This window comes from Amblyraja radiata, chromosome 6 (assembly GCF_010909765.2).
Source record: "Amblyraja radiata isolate CabotCenter1 chromosome 6, sAmbRad1.1.pri, whole genome shotgun sequence".
NCBI classification, from domain to species: Eukaryota; Metazoa; Chordata; class Chondrichthyes; order Rajiformes; family Rajidae; genus Amblyraja; species Amblyraja radiata.
Window position 1 is genome coordinate 103,664,813 of NC_045961.1, and position 15,325 is coordinate 103,680,137.

A 15,325-nucleotide genomic window follows, 5' to 3' on the forward strand; every position below is an offset into this window, starting at 1 on the left:
GAAACAGGTCCTTCGGCCCACCGAGTCTACGCTGACCATCAATCATCCATACACTAGTTCTATTCAACACTGTCCCCCACTAGGGACAATTTATAGGACAACCTATAAACCTGCAGATGCTGGTTTATACCAAAGATGGGCACAAAGTGCTGGAGTAACTCAGTGGGACAAAAACGCTATTTTTAAGAGCCCTATCTAGCTCTCTCTTGAAAGCATCCAGAGAACCTGCCTCCACCGCCCTCCACCGAGGCAGAGAATTTCACACTCACCACTCTGTGAGGAAAAAGTGTTTCCTCGTCTCCGTTCTAATTAGCTTACTCCTTATTCTTAAACTGTGGCCCCTGGTTCTGGACTCCCCCAACATCGGGAACATGTTTCCTGCCTCTAGCGTGTCCAAATCCTTAACAATCTTATATGTTTCAATGAGATATCCTCTCATCCTTCTAAACTCCAGAGTGTACAAGCCCAGCTGCTCCATTCTCTCAGCATATGACAGTCCCGCCATCCCGGGAATTAACCTTGTAAACCTACGCTGCACTCCCTCAATAGCAAGAATCTCCTTCCTCAAATTAGGGGACCAAAATTGCACACAATACTCCAGGTGTGGTCTCACTAGGGCCCTGTACAACTGCTATCTGCCAGCTAATTTAGTTTAGGTTATTATTGTCACGTGAACCAGGGGCCACAGTTTAAGAATAAGGAGTAAGCCATTTAGAACGGAGACGAGGAAACACTTTTTCTCACAGAGAGTTGTGAGTCTGTGGAATTCTCTGCCTCAGAGGGCGGTGGAGGCAGGTTCTCTGGATGCTTTCAAGAGAGAGCTTGATACGGCTCTTAAAAATAGCAGTCGGGATATGGGGAGAAGGCAGGAACGGGGTACTGATTGTGGATGATCAGCCATGATCACATTGAATGGCGGTGCTGGCTCGAAGGGCTGAAAGACCTGCTCCTGCACCTATTGTCTATTGTCTAACGAGGTACAATGAAAAGCTTTCTGTTGCATGCTATCCAGTCAGCGAAAGGACTATACATATTCTGAAGAAGGGTTCCAAAACGAAAAGTCTCCCATTCTTTTTCTCCACAATGCTTCCTGACCCGTTGAGTTACTCCAGCATTTTGTATCTATCTTCAGTATAAACAAGTATGTGCACTTCCTTCCTACGCATACATAATTACAATCAATCTTTGCACAGTGTACAGATACAGGATAAAGGGAATAAAGTTCAGTGTAAAATAAAGTCCAAGTAAAGATAATCCGAAGGTCTCCGTTGAGGTGGATGTGAGGTCAGGCCCGCACTTCAGTTGGTAATAGGATGGTTCAGTTGCCTGATAACAGTGTCAGAATCTGGAGGTATGCGTTGGAGTACAGCGATCATTCTGCTCTATCCTACACACGAGGGACAATTTACTATTTTACACAAGCCAATTAACCTACAAACCTGCATGTCTTTTGGAGTGTGGGAGGAAACCAGAGCACCCGGAGAAAACCCACGTGGTCACTGGGAGAACGTACAAACTCCATACACACAGCACCCGTAGTCAGGACCAAACCCGGGTCTCTGGCGCTGTGAGGCAGCGACTCTACTCTGCGCCACCATGCCGCCTTGTTCTGAAAACCTTTCTCAACATTTGTATTACTTTCTTATGTTACCTGGTATCAAACTTTGTTTAAGAAGGAACTGCAGATGCTGGAAAATTGAAGGTAGACAAAAGTGCTGGAGAAACTCAGCGGGTGTAGCCAGGGGCGGTAAACCCGGGGGGGGGGGGGGGGGCCAGAGGGGACACGTCCTCCCCAAGTTTTGAGAGGTGGGGGACATCCCCCCCCAAGTTTTTGTATGCGGATTTTAAAATCTCCGCTTTCCGCGAGACAATGGAGGTAGGACTGTTGATCGAAGGCGCCGATTGGACGAGAGAGACGTCGGTCAGCAGGCAATGGCGGCGGGACATGATGATTCAGCGCGATGATTGGAGGAGGGAGGAGTGGGGGGGGGGGGTGGGCCTGAGGATAGAGTGCGGTGATTGGAGGAGGGAGGAGTGGGGGGGGGGGGGGGGGGGGGTGGGGTGGCCTGAGGATAGAGTGCGGTGATTGGAGGAGGGAGATGTGGCACAGACCTGCACTTCATCCGCAGCCAGGATCGATCCCGGCCAGCTCTCCAGCGCTGTCCCGTCCCCACCCCCACGGGTGGCCAGAGAGGTCGGGAGTCAGACGCGAGCTGTACCCCCAGGCCCACAGCCAGCGCAGAGAAGCAGCGCTAAACCCAGCTCAACTCTGCCTGTCCTGTCCTGTCCTGCCAGGTGAACCTGCCTGGGCTTGCGGGAAATATGGCCAGCGCGGAGAAGCAGCGCTGGTGTCCCGTCAGTCCAGTCAGGGCTATAGTTTAATCAGGCGAGACAGGCAGAGTTGATAGTGCTGGATTGTCCTCCGAAGCCTCGCGCATGTGTGTGTGTGAGTGTGAGTGTGCGCATGCGCGCGCGGCCGCCAAAAGATGGTGTCCCCCTTGTCCCCCGGTCCCCTCCATATTTTGATAGTGAGTTCCGTGCCTGGGTGCAGCAGCATCTATGGAGCGAAGGAAATATGCAACGTTGCCTATTTCCATCAAACTTTGTTTTACAGCAACGGTGTAACATAAATGCAAGTTCCTGATTTGCTCCCCCCCCCCACCTCCAGCATGAGGTTAATTGAAAAGGCCTTTTGTTCTGGCTGAGATCAGTAAGCTTAGCTCAGACCCACAGCCAAACCACCCGTAGCTTTATTTCAAAGAGCAGGGAGTTTTCCCTGATGCCCTGGGCAACATGGCTTAATATATGAACAAAACGCAGATGCAATTATCTGGTCATTATCACTTTATTGTTGTGTGCAACCTTGTGTACAAATAGGTTGCTACTTTACCTACGCTTCTTTGCAAACTACACTGCAAAAATACTTCATTTGACTGTAAAATATTTTGAGATATAATTTCAATGATTGTGTTAAAGACTTGTTATATGTGAAATGTTTTTTTTCTTTGAAAAGTGCGTAAGTTTAGTTTAGAGGTACAGCGTGGACGGACATAGTCCCTTCGGCCCACCGAGTCCGTGCCGACCAGGAATATCCGTACACTGGCACTATCCTACACACTTAGGACAATTTACAATTTTTACTGAAGCCAATTAACCTACAAACCTGTACGTCTTTTGGAGTGTGGGAGGAAACCGGAGCACCCAGGAAAAAACCCCTCGCGGTCACGGGGAGAACGTACAAACTAAGAGTCAAGAGAGTTTATTGTCATGTGTCCCAGATAGGACAATGAAATTCTTGCTTTGCTTCAGCACAACAGAATATAGTACAGAACAGATCAGTGTGTCCATATACCATTATATAAATATATACACACATAAACAAATAAACTGATAAAGTGCAAATAAACAGATAATGGTCCTATTAATGTTCAGAGTTTTGTTTCAGTTGAGTTTAATAACCTGATGGCTGTGGGGAAGAAGCTATTCCTGAATCTGGACGTTGCAGACATCAGGCTCCTGTACCTTCTACCTGAAGGTAGCGGGGAGATGAGTGTGTGGCCAGGAATAGGGGATATGGGGAGAAGGCAGGAACGGGGTACTGATTGGGGATGATCAACCATGATCACATGATCACACTTGCCGGCACCCGTCATAGTCGCAGAAGGTGGCTGAAAATTCTCAACATGTTGAAAATCCAGCGGCGACCTGAAAAAGTTACGACATTTTGGGCCACTGCTCATGACCATACAGGCTTCACCCCGCGATATGTCGACACGTGACGCCTGTATGGTCGCGAGTAATCGCCTAAAGAGTCGTACCTTTTTCTGGTCGCCGCTGGAGTTTCAACACGTTGAGAATTTTCGGCCACCTTCTGCGACTATGACGGTTGCCAGCAAGTCTCCGTAAAAATCACGTTAGTGGGACAGGCCCTTTAGGGGTGATTTTATTGAGTTGTATAAAATCATGAGGGAATTGATAGGGTGAATGCACAATGTCGTTTACCAAGGGAGGGGAAAATAGACAACAGACAATAGGTGCAGGAGTAGGCCATTCGGCCCTTCGAGCCTGCACCGCCATTCAATGTGATCATGGCTGATCATCCCCAATCAGTACCCCGTTCCTGCCTTCTCCCCATATCCCCTGTCTAGCTCTCTCTTGAAAGCATCCAGAGAACCTGCCTCCACCGCTCTCTGAGGCAGAGAATTCCACAAATCAAGAACCAAATGACCCATGTTAAAGGTGAGCGGGGGAAAGACTTTCTAGGTAGCTATGGGGCAACTGTTTCACACACAGGGTGGTGGGTATGTACATTAAGCTTCCAAAGGAAGTGGTTGGGGCAGTCTACTGTAACAACATTTCAAAGACACTTGGACAAGTACATGGATAGGAACAGTTTTGAGGGATAATGGTCAAATGCAGGCATCCAAGACAAGATGTGGAATCTTGGTCAAGATGGACTGGTTTGTCTGAAGTGTTTAAGAAGGAACTGCAGATGCTGGAAAACCAAAGGTAGACAAAATTGCTGGAGAAACTCAGTGGGTGAGGCAGCATCTATGGAGAGAAGGAATAGGTGACGTTTCAGGTCGAGACCCTTCTTCAGACCCGAGGACCTGTTTCCATCCTGTTTGACTGCGATTCTAAGTTACCATATTTTACTCTAGGAGCAGATATTTCTAAAATTCATAGAAGTGTGTCAGGTTATTAACTGAACGATATTCCATTTCTAACTGTTGCAGTGTGATCACATGCCTTGGGTTATTCAAAAAAACTTTCGTCCATTCATCCAGATTTGGTGAATGGCAATTGAGGAGTGGAAACCATCCGTTTATTTTCCACCCCTAATTTCCTGAAACTTAGATTTGCCTTCGACTCCGAGTTAACTCAACTAAATCAATCATCATCACACAAGATCGTCATAGATTTGAACTCGGGTTGTGAGGAGCTAACATTCTGCAGTAATTTGGCCCGATCCCTCGGGTACCATTTCGTGCAGAGATGACCCTTGTACATGGTTCCTGTACAACAGTGGCAGCTTGTCAGCCTGGAGACTGCCCAGGCAGAACCTCTGATTCAAGCACAAGAACTCCTGGGTTTCAACCTGATTTGAACTCTCCTGGGTAATAAAGTTATTGCTAAAAAAAAGAAAGGCATGATACCAAAACACTGACTGCAAACATTGCTATCAGTCACTGAGGTGTGCTCTGGAAAAGGATGTGAAATGACAATGGACAATAGGTGCAGGAGTAGGCCATTCGGCCCTTCGAGCCTGCACCGCCATTCAATGTGCTGATCATCCCCAATCAGTACCCCGTTCCTGCCTTAGTGGGGTTGCCATGTCATTGTAGGTTGTCCAGGTAGTCGAGGTAGCCGTAGGTAGTTTTAGTTCATCTCTTTTGCTGACCGGGCATTTTCATTGGCTCATTGGGGAAAATAAAATGTAAGCACGAGTTTTCAGAACCAAGGAAAACCGCCCGGTAATGTTAAATGCCCACTAAACTTCACAGCTGTATAGCTCTGGCTTATTAAAAGTTGTCTGGTTTCTTAAAAGTCTCTCCACTTCTTCACCCCCCCCCTTCTCCCCCCACTTCGCCCCCCCCCTTCTCTCACCCCTTCTCCCTCCCCCCCCCCGCTCTTTTAAAGGACTTACCGTACACTGTGCCAGCCGTCTTTAATCTTCCTGTTCATCGCGGGTATCACCTTGGCTTTACACTGTGTGAATTTCAGACAGCGCTCCCCCACTTTCCCTGGCCCCCGCCTTTGGTGTGTGTGTGTGTGTGTGTGTGTGTGTGTCTCCGTCCCCCCCCCCCCCCCCCCCCCCCGTTCTGACGGTTGTTGCAGCTTGCAGTTTTTCAGGCAAGTGCCCCCGAGCATCCTCCTCACAGTTCACACTGCCACCCAGCTTTGTGATTGAGGAAAACGCGCAATGGAATGATGAATGGCCGGCGTGCAGCAGTGGAGTCATAATGGCAGCTGGTGTGTGAGGCATTGGTAAATGTAGAAAGGAGGAAGCGGAGGCCTTGGTATTCAGTAGGGGTGAGGTTAGAAAAGTCAAGTCGGCTGATGTCTAGTCAGCAGTTGGAGATAACCTCTCTTCCAGTTCTCCCCACCCGCCTCTTTCAGTCTAAAAAAGGGTCCCGACCCGAAATGTGTCGGGACCAATCCACGTCCTCCAGAGATGCCTGACCCGCTTGAGTTACTCAATAGACATAGACAATAGGTCAGGAAGCAAGCGGGCAAGATCATCTCTGATCCCTCTCACCCTGGCCACAAACTCTTTGAATCACTTCCCTCTGGAAGGTGACGCCAGACTGTCAAAGCTGCCACAGCCGGACATAAAAACAGCTTTTTCCACGAGTAGTTGCTCTACCCAACAGCCATAGATCTGTAGCCTCCCTTTGATCTGGTATTGTGTTGGTTCACATGCTTGATCAATGGTGTTTTATCATTAATGTCTTATTATTATTAATGTTTAGTGTTTTCTGAGTCATTCGTAACTGTCACTGTATGTCATGTTGTTACTTGTGGGCAGAGCACCAAGGCAAATTCCTTGTATGTGAATACTTGGCCAATAAACTTACTTACTTAGGTGCAGGAGTAGGCCATTCGGCTCTCCGAGCCAGCACCGCCATTCAATGTGATCATGGCTGATCATCCCCAATCAGTACCCCGTTCTTGCCTTCTCCCCATATCCCCTGACTCCGCTATCTTTAACAGCCCTGTCTAGCTCTCTCTTGAAAGTATCCTGCACTGTGTGTCTATTGTAGGTGATGGTAAATGAAGGCAGCAAGTAGTATTTGTGGAAACGTTGCCTATTTCCTTCGCTCCATAGATGCTGCTGCACCCGCTGAGTTTCTCCAGCATTTTTGTGTACCTTCGATTTTCCAGCATCTGCAGTTTCTTCTTAAAAACAAGTGCAGATGCTGGTTTACACCAAAGATCGGCACAAAGTGCTGGAGTAACTTTAGCGAGTCAGGCAGCATCTATGTCGGAAAAGGGAGGGTGATATTTTGGTTTGGGATCCATCTTAAGACTGAAGACTTTGAGTTTGAAGAAGATTCCCGATCGAAACGTCAGCCAAAGGTACACAAAGAATGCTGGAGAAACTCAGCGGGTGAGGCAGCATCTATGGAGTGAAGGAATAGGCCACGTTTAGAGTCTCCTAACCTTAGAGTCACGACCCAAAGTGCTGGAGTAACTCAGTGGGTCAGGCAGCATCTCTGGAGAAAAAGGATGTATCAAGATCAAAAGTTCAAGAGAGTTTATTGTCATGTGTCCCAGATAGGACAATGAAATTCTTGCTTTGCTTCAGCACAACAGAATATAGTAGACATAAATACAGATCATTATGTCCATTGAATATATATATATGCACACACATAAATAAGCATATAAAGTGCAATAGGCTATTAAAGTTCAGATTTTTGTTTGAGTTGAGTTTAGTAGTCTGTTGGCTGAGGGGAAGCAGCTATTCCTGAACCTGGATGTTGCAGATTTCAGTCTCCTGTACCTTCTTGTACCTGAAGGCAGCAGAGAGACGAGTGTGTGGCCAGGATGGTGTGGGTCCTGGATGATGCTGGCAGCCTTTTTGAGGCAGCGACAATGTGTTTCGACCCGAAACATCGCCTATTCCTTCTCTCCTTAGATGCTGCCTCACCCGCTGAGTTTCTCCAGCATTTTTGTCTACCTTTGATTTTCCAGCATCTGCAGTCCCTTCTTAAACAGCTTTGCAGACAGCCTGCTTCATAGTTGCCTGAAGCTTCAGTCCAATGTGTTTTGTATACTGTGTGCGGTGCCGTTTGAATAGACCCCCCCTAAATAATATGCTTTCCCCTTGATTCACATTATGAACCGGCAATTAGATGAGAACAAAGCCATTCCCACATTGCCCGCAGCAGCAGTGACTCTGTGAAACATCAGCCAGTCGAGATGTCTGCACTGGGGATTTTTTCTCTCTTCTCTCTGCCCTCTTTCTCCTCTTTCCCCAGCCAATGTGAGTCACTCAGAACATGACATCATGTCTGGGGAGGTCCCAGCCAGCCAGCCACCGTGCACCGCTCCTTGTGTGTTACACACCACCAGTATCAGATGTGTGTGTGTGTGGCAGTGAAGCGACACAGGATCTTGCGGGAGCAACCCCTTGCTTGCATTTAACTCGGGGGAGGACTGTTTCTCTTGGAAGGAGCTGTGTGTGTGTGTGTGCACACGTGTGCGGCACCGATTGTGGAACAGGTGAGCGGCAAACAAAGCAAGTGGCGAGAAGATCAAAGCTTTTATTTGTGTGGAGGGCTCGTGTTTGTGAGGCAGGGGCTGTCAGTGTGTGGAGGAGCGCTGTTGTTTGCAGGGGCGGGTAGGTAAATGATGTATGATGGTGTGTTAAGGAGCAAATTGCCACGCGGGATAAACAGGGAGAGGGTACTGGCTGGTTCATGTATGTGTAAAGTCAGTGCAAGGATCCGCCGAAGCTGTGATGTCTCGTGTGCCTCGCATGGAAGGTGCAGCAGAGATCACAGTGGCAAAGAAACTGCTTAGAAAAAGATGATAGTTGCTGTTACACTTAACTGGGAACTGGAGCAATAATGGACATAGTTCCCCCCTCCCTTCCCACTCCTTATTTAAGTGTAGTATAGGACTTGAGGAGACGAAGGTAGACAGAAGTGCTGGAGAAACTCAGCGGGTGCAGCAGCATCTATGGAGCGAAGGAAATAGGCGACGTTTCGGGACGAAACCCTTCTTCAGCCCTTCGCTCCATAGATGCTGCTGCTGCACCCGCCGGGTTTCTCCAGCATTTTTGTCTACCTTCGATTTTCCAGCATCTGAAGTTCCTTTTTAAAGACTTGAGACGAGCTGTGTGTGTTTCATTCAGTGCTGAACACTCATGCCAAGCTTGGGTGAGTTTTAGCACCAGGAATATGATTGTATTTCCTGGTGCAGAAGCTGATGAAAGCGGCTAGATTGTGCTGTACGTACACGTGACAATAATAAATAACCAGCACCCCCTGCCGCTGTTGAGTGTCCAGCAATTCTTTCTCCTTATTTCAGATCTTCTGCATCTTTTTATATTTTCATTTGTGTTGGAACTGTGGTCGAAACGATGGGGACCCTTTGACTCTTCCTAATTGCTGCCTCCCTTCTTCAAAAACATTTAAACCTCTACCTCTTTGCTGCTTTCACACCAGTACCCCAGATATTGGTCACGGTGGCGCAGCGGTAGAGTTGCTGCCTTACAGCGAATGCAGACCCCGGTTCGATCCCGATTTAAGGGGTTGGACAGGCTAGATGCAGGAAGATTGTTCCCGATGTTGGGGAAGTCCAGGACAAGGGGTCACAGTTTAAGGATAAGGGGGAAATCTTTTAGGACCGAGATGAGAAAAACATTTTTCACACAGAGAGTGGTGAATCTGTGGAATTCTCTGCCACAGAAGGTAGTTGAGGCCAGTTCATTGGCTATATTCAAGAGGGAGTTAGATGTGGCTAAAGGGATCAGGGGGTATGGAGAGAAGGCAGGTACAGGATACTGAGTTGGATGATCAGCCATGATCATATTGAATGGTGGTGCTGGCTCGAAGGGCCGAATGGCCTCCTCCTGCACCTATTTTCTATGTTTCTAGGTTTCTACAGGTGCTGTCTGTGTGGAGTTTGTACGTTCTCCCCGTGACCTGTGTGGGATTTTTCCGAGATCTTCGGTTTCCTCCCACACTCTCAATAGGTTTGTAGGTTAATTGGCTTGGTAAATGTTTTTTTTAAAATGTCCCTAGTGTGTGTTAAAGTGTGGGGATCGCTGGTGGGCGTGGACTCGGTGGGCCGAAGGGCCTGTTTCAAGATTCAAGATTCAAAAGAGTTTATTGTCATGTGTCCCTGATAGGACAATTACATTTTATTTCATTGCACTGCATCTTTAAAACTAAAATGTGGTCAGCCTTATAGATTAATTGCAGAAATTCATTTATTGAAATGTCCAGTCTGAAGAAAGGTCCTGCCTGTCCCGAAACATCAACTATCCATGTTCTCCAGAGATGCTGCCTGACCCGCTGGGTTACTCTAGCACTTTGTCCTTTTCTGTAAACCAGCATCTGCAATACCTTGTTCCTACAGTTCTCCAGAGATGCTGCCTGACCCGCTGAGTTGCACCAACGACAAGTTGTTGGCATGTGGATTTACACACGTCTCCATATCATTAGCCTCAGATTACCCATTCTTCTTTTAAACTGGCCTGAGGTCTGAAGAAGGGTCTTGACCCGAAACGTCACCCATTCTTTCTCGCCGGAGATGGTGCCTGTCCCGCTGAGTTACTCCAGCATTGTGTGTCTGTCTACCTGAGGTTTTACAATCTCTTAAATTGCAGACCTCTCCATTGTCTTGCTCGTCCATATATAATAGTTGAGAAGGACAAGGGTCACACCCTTGTCCCCAAGGCTAAACTCCAGTGAACACCCAAACTCTCATGGGTCTTATCATAGGTAGCATTAGTTTGGATTAAACAGCTGGCCAGATTCTGTTTGGTAGAGTGCTTTGCCTTTAAAACAATGGTGAACCCAAGATAATTGAGTTAGATTGCTTTTACTTCATGCTTCATTCATTAGATATATGGACAACACTGGCAAAGCCAGCATTTTTTGCCCAAGTGGCCCTAAACAGTGATTTGCCCAGTTGATTTCAGAGTGTGGGTTGGAGGCAGCTGTAGATATCTTAGAGGACACTGCTGGAGAATGGTGGACACAAAGCTCTGGAGTAGATCAGCAGGTCAGGTAGCATCTAGGGGGGGGGTGAACTATAGGTGGCGTTTTGGGTCGGGAGTCTGAAGAAGGGTCGCAACCCCAAACGCACCCAAAATTCCATCTTTCATGACCTCAGCTTTCCAAACCACTTTATAACCAATGAATCACTTTTGAAATGTGGTCAGATTGGGAATGTAAGTGAAATGCAGAATATGAAATCTCACTAACCACTGTAGTAATGACAACATAATGGATACAAAAGGTATTGCAGTTGCTGCTTTACCAAAAAAAAAGCACAAAATGCTGGAGTAATTCAGCGGGGTCAGGCAGCATCTCTGGAGAACAAGGATAGGTGACATTTCCCTTCACTATTGTACTGAATAGAGCTGAGGCTCTATAGGGCACTGGTCAGACTGCATTTGGACTACTGTGAGCAAATTTGGACCCCATATCTGAGAAAGGATGTGCTGGCCCAGAGGAGGTTTACAAGAATGATCCCAGGAATGAGTAGGTTAGCATTGGATGAGCTTTTGACGGCACTGGGCCTCTATTCGCTGGAGTTTAGAAGGTTGAGGGGAGACCTCTTTGAAACTTACAGAATAATGAAGGGCATAGATAGAGTGGATGTGGAGAGGATGTTTCCACTGGTGGGAGAGTCTAGGACCAGAGGTCACAGCCTCAGATTAAAAGGGCGCTCTTTTAGAAACAAGGTGAGGAGGAACTTCTTTATTCAGAGGGTGGTGAATCTGTGGAACTCATTGCCACAGAGGGCTGTGGAGGCCACGTCAGTGGATATTTCCCCACAGCCATCAGGCTATTAAAACTGGCTCGGACAAAACTCTGATTATTAATAACCATTTTCTGTTATTTGCACTTTATCAGTTTATTTATTCATGTGTGTATATATTTATATTATGGTATATGGACACACTTATCTGTTTTGTAGTCAATGCCTACTATGTTCTGTGTGCTGAAGCAAAGCAAGAATTTCATTGTCCTATACAGGGACACATGACAATAAACTCACTTGAACTTGAACTATTTTTAAGGCCGAGATAGACAAATTCTTGATTAGAACGGGTGTCGAGGGTTATGGGGAGAAGGCAGGAAAATGGGATTAGGAGGCCGAGATCAGCACATGGAGTAGATGCGATGGGCCGAATCGCCTAATTCTACTCCTATAACTTGTGAATTAGTTTAGTTTTGGTTTAGCGATACAGAGTGAAAACTGGCCCTTCGGCCCATCGAGTCTGAGCCATCCGACGATCACCTGTACACTAGTCCTATCCTACATATTGGAAACAAGTTACAGAAGCCAATTAACCTGCAATCCTGTACGACTTTGGAATGTGGGAGGAAACTGGAGCATCCGGAGAAAACCCACGGCATCTTGGGGAACGTACAAACTCCATACAGACAGTACCCGAGTCAGGATCGAACCTGGGTCTCTGGCGCTGTGAGGTAGCACCCGCTGCTCGACAGTGCCGCCTTGTATCTCTTCATCTGAAGAAGGGTACCGACGTGAAACATCACACATCAATCTTCTCCAGAGACGTTCCCTGACCCGATGAGTTATTCTGCTACAATAAATCAACATTTGGTGATGGTGGTTCTGCTGCAACTCTTGTGTCAGCATGCAGCTTAATGTACAGCCTCTGTATATTGCCCCGAGGGTACAGGGAGTGGACGACAAACTGGTATAACATAGAACCAGCGTGAATAGGTGATCAATGGACTCAAGTGGGCCTAAGGGTCTGTTTCCATGCTGTTCCCGATGTTGGGGGAATCCAGAACCAGGGGCCACAGTTTAAGAATAAGGGGTAAGCCATTTAGAATGGAGATGAGGAAGCACTTTTTTCACACAGAGTGTTGTGAATCTGTGGAATTCTCTGCCCCAGAGGGCGGTGGAGGCCGGTTCTCTGGATGCTTTTAAGAGAGAGCTAGATAGGGCTCTTAAAGATAGCGGTGTCAGGGGATATGGGGAGAAGGCAGGAACGGGGTAGTGATTGTGGATGATCAGCCATGATCACATTGAATGGCAGTGCTGGCTCGAAGGGCCGAATGGCCTACTCCTGCACCTATTGTCTATTGTCTATTGTCTATTATCTCTAAACTAAAGTTTTTAGTTTAGAAATTCAGCGTGGAAAGCAAAGAGAGGGAGGGAAGGGGGGAGTATTACATAAAATGAGAGAACTCAACGTTGATACCATTGAGCTGTTGGCCACCGAAGCAGAATATGAATGTTGACAGACCGTGACATTTTATCACAACCAACATTGGCCTATAGATTATGTACACATTTCTGGACCTCAGGGTGTGTGATCAAGTCTATAAAGTGGGGTTTGAATCCTTAATCGCCTGAAGTGAATAGTCACTATAGAAATGAGAGAGAATGTGAGAGAAGGGGGAGAATGTGAGAGAAGGGGGAGAATGTCTAGGGCGAGAGGTCATAGCCTCAGAATTAAAGGACGTCCTTTTAGGAAGGAGATGAGGAATTTCTTTTGTCAGGAGGTGGTGAATCTGTGGAATTCTTTGCCAGAGAAGGCTGTGGAGGCTGTCAGTGGATACTCTTAAGGCAGGGATAGGTGGATTCTTGATTTGAACGGGTGTCAGAGGTTATGGGGAGAATGGGGTTAAGAGAGAGAGATAGATCAGCCATTATTGAATGGCAGAGTAGACTTGATGGGCCGAATGACCTAATTCTGCTCCTATGATTGTGCAAGGGGGGAGGGGTGCGAGAGGGGGGAGAGAGAAATGTATGAGAGAGAATATTTTGCATGTGGATAGTCTGTTACTTTTTATTAAATTAGACAACGTTGGTGCTACAAATACTCCATCATAAGCTAGTGTGAAATTCATTTTGCTTAGATGTTTGTGAAATTTAAAATGTTCAAACATAAAAATGTATTGGACAGCTTTCCAGATTTATTTGGCCAGATTTTTCTCAGTAGCGATAATATTTTATCCCCACATGCTTGATGTGCTCAGTGTAGAACAACAGAGCACAAGATTGATGCGCAGGTGCAAGGCATATTATTATCTGAAGTCGCCCTTCTTTATTTGACTGGTTTCCCCGTTGATGTATTTTGCAGCTGAACCATCTATGAGCTTTAATGCTGCATGTTGCTGGATTATCGGCATCCCTGCCAGGTTTAATGGTGTTGGAAGCCTGGTCTCTTCCCCATTGCTCTGTCTGAGCTAATTGAAAACCCCCTACCGCTGCATTGAAGAAGAGAAAAAAAAAAAACAATCATGGCCAATGTTGCCATGATCACGAGCAGCAAACTGCTGGAGGAACTCAGCGGGGTCAGGCAGTGTCTGTAGAAGCAAGGGCATGGTGCCCATTGTGGGTCAAGACCCTGCTGTGCCATACCAACCCCTTCCCTCCACTAATGCCGCCTGACCCGCTCAGTTCCTCCAGCAGTTTTTTTTTCCCTCCAGATACCAGCTTCTGCAATTTTGTGTGCCTCAATATTTCTGCGATGTGGTTTATGGCTCTGGAATATCATGGGGGAACTGTGCTCATTGCCTTCAAAAATATGGTGGAGGAAGGAACTGCAGATGCTGCTTTACACCAAAGATAGACACAAAGTGCCGGAGTAACTCAGCGGGACAGGCGGCGTCTGTGGAGAGAAGGAGTGGGTGACGTTTCTTCTTCAGACGGGTCGGGGGAGAGGGAGACTGGAGATATGGAAGGGTAAGGTGTGAAAACGTATGTGGCAATTTATTGAGTGGGACAGGAGCAGGCAGAAACAATAGGTCAGCCAGGACAGTACTGCTTATGGATTTGGGGATTTTGTGCGGGGCTGAGGAACGATAAGGTTGGAGGCTGTGGGGGGGCAGACAGCTGGAAGTGGTAACATCAGCAATAGTCTGTGAGATTAAGGCCTGGTGCTCATCTGTGGAGTCATGGTCCAAGGATAATTAGGAGGAGGTGTCCGAGAGCTGGCCTGGCCTCAGCGTGGTAGAGGTGAGCTCGCCAGCCTACCCTTGTCAGCGGGTTCAATAAAATTATTGCATCTATGTGTGCGAACAAGAGAGGCTTTGTGTATTAAAGAACGGATATATCACAGCAGAAAAATAAGTTACAATGTGCTGGAGTAACTCGGCGGGTCAGGCAGCATCCCTGGGGAACATGGATTGGTGAAGTTTTGGTTAAACCAGCATCTGCTGGTCCTTGTTCCTACATCCCTCCCTCGAGTTCTACCTATCACTCCCCATCTTCCTGTCTTCTCAGATTCCACCATTCACACCCACTTGGCACCCCTCAACCTTGATTACTGCCTCCACATTTCTCTCTCCCACCCGATCAATGAACTTCTCCTGACGTGGATTCACCTATCACTTGCCCCATCTTTCCCCACCCTTGCCCCTCGACCAGCCAACTCCCCTCTACTTCATCTGTCTGAAGAAGAGTCCAGACCCGAAATGTCGTCGCTCCATTCCTTCCGCAGTTGCTGCCTGACCCGCTGAGTTCCTCCAGCACTTTGTGTTTTGATCTTGAAGATCTCGGCGGATTTGGATAAGGCAAATAGAGAGAATCTCTCCCCAATAATGAGCTGTTCAAGAACCAACGGACAGTTGCAAAGTTCTCATCAATAACAAAGAGG

The 15,325-nt window shown here is 47.2% G+C and overlaps 1 protein-coding gene across 3 annotated transcripts in view; it reads left to right on the top strand.

Moving 5' to 3' along the window:
• The window catches only part of pak1 (p21 (RAC1) activated kinase 1), a 164,487-nt gene that overhangs the window by 58,667 nt on the left and 90,495 nt on the right, over positions 1-15,325 (top strand). The window contains exons 1-2 of one of the 3 annotated variants that reach the window (XM_033023375.1): positions 5,760-5,772; positions 8,086-8,229. The exons of the other annotated variants lie outside the window; for them this stretch is intronic. The gene's annotated coding sequence lies outside the window, so the exon portion shown is untranslated. Of the gene's footprint in view, positions 1-5,759; positions 5,773-8,085; positions 8,230-15,325 lie in introns of those variants that run through there. 3 annotated transcript variants of the gene reach the window in all.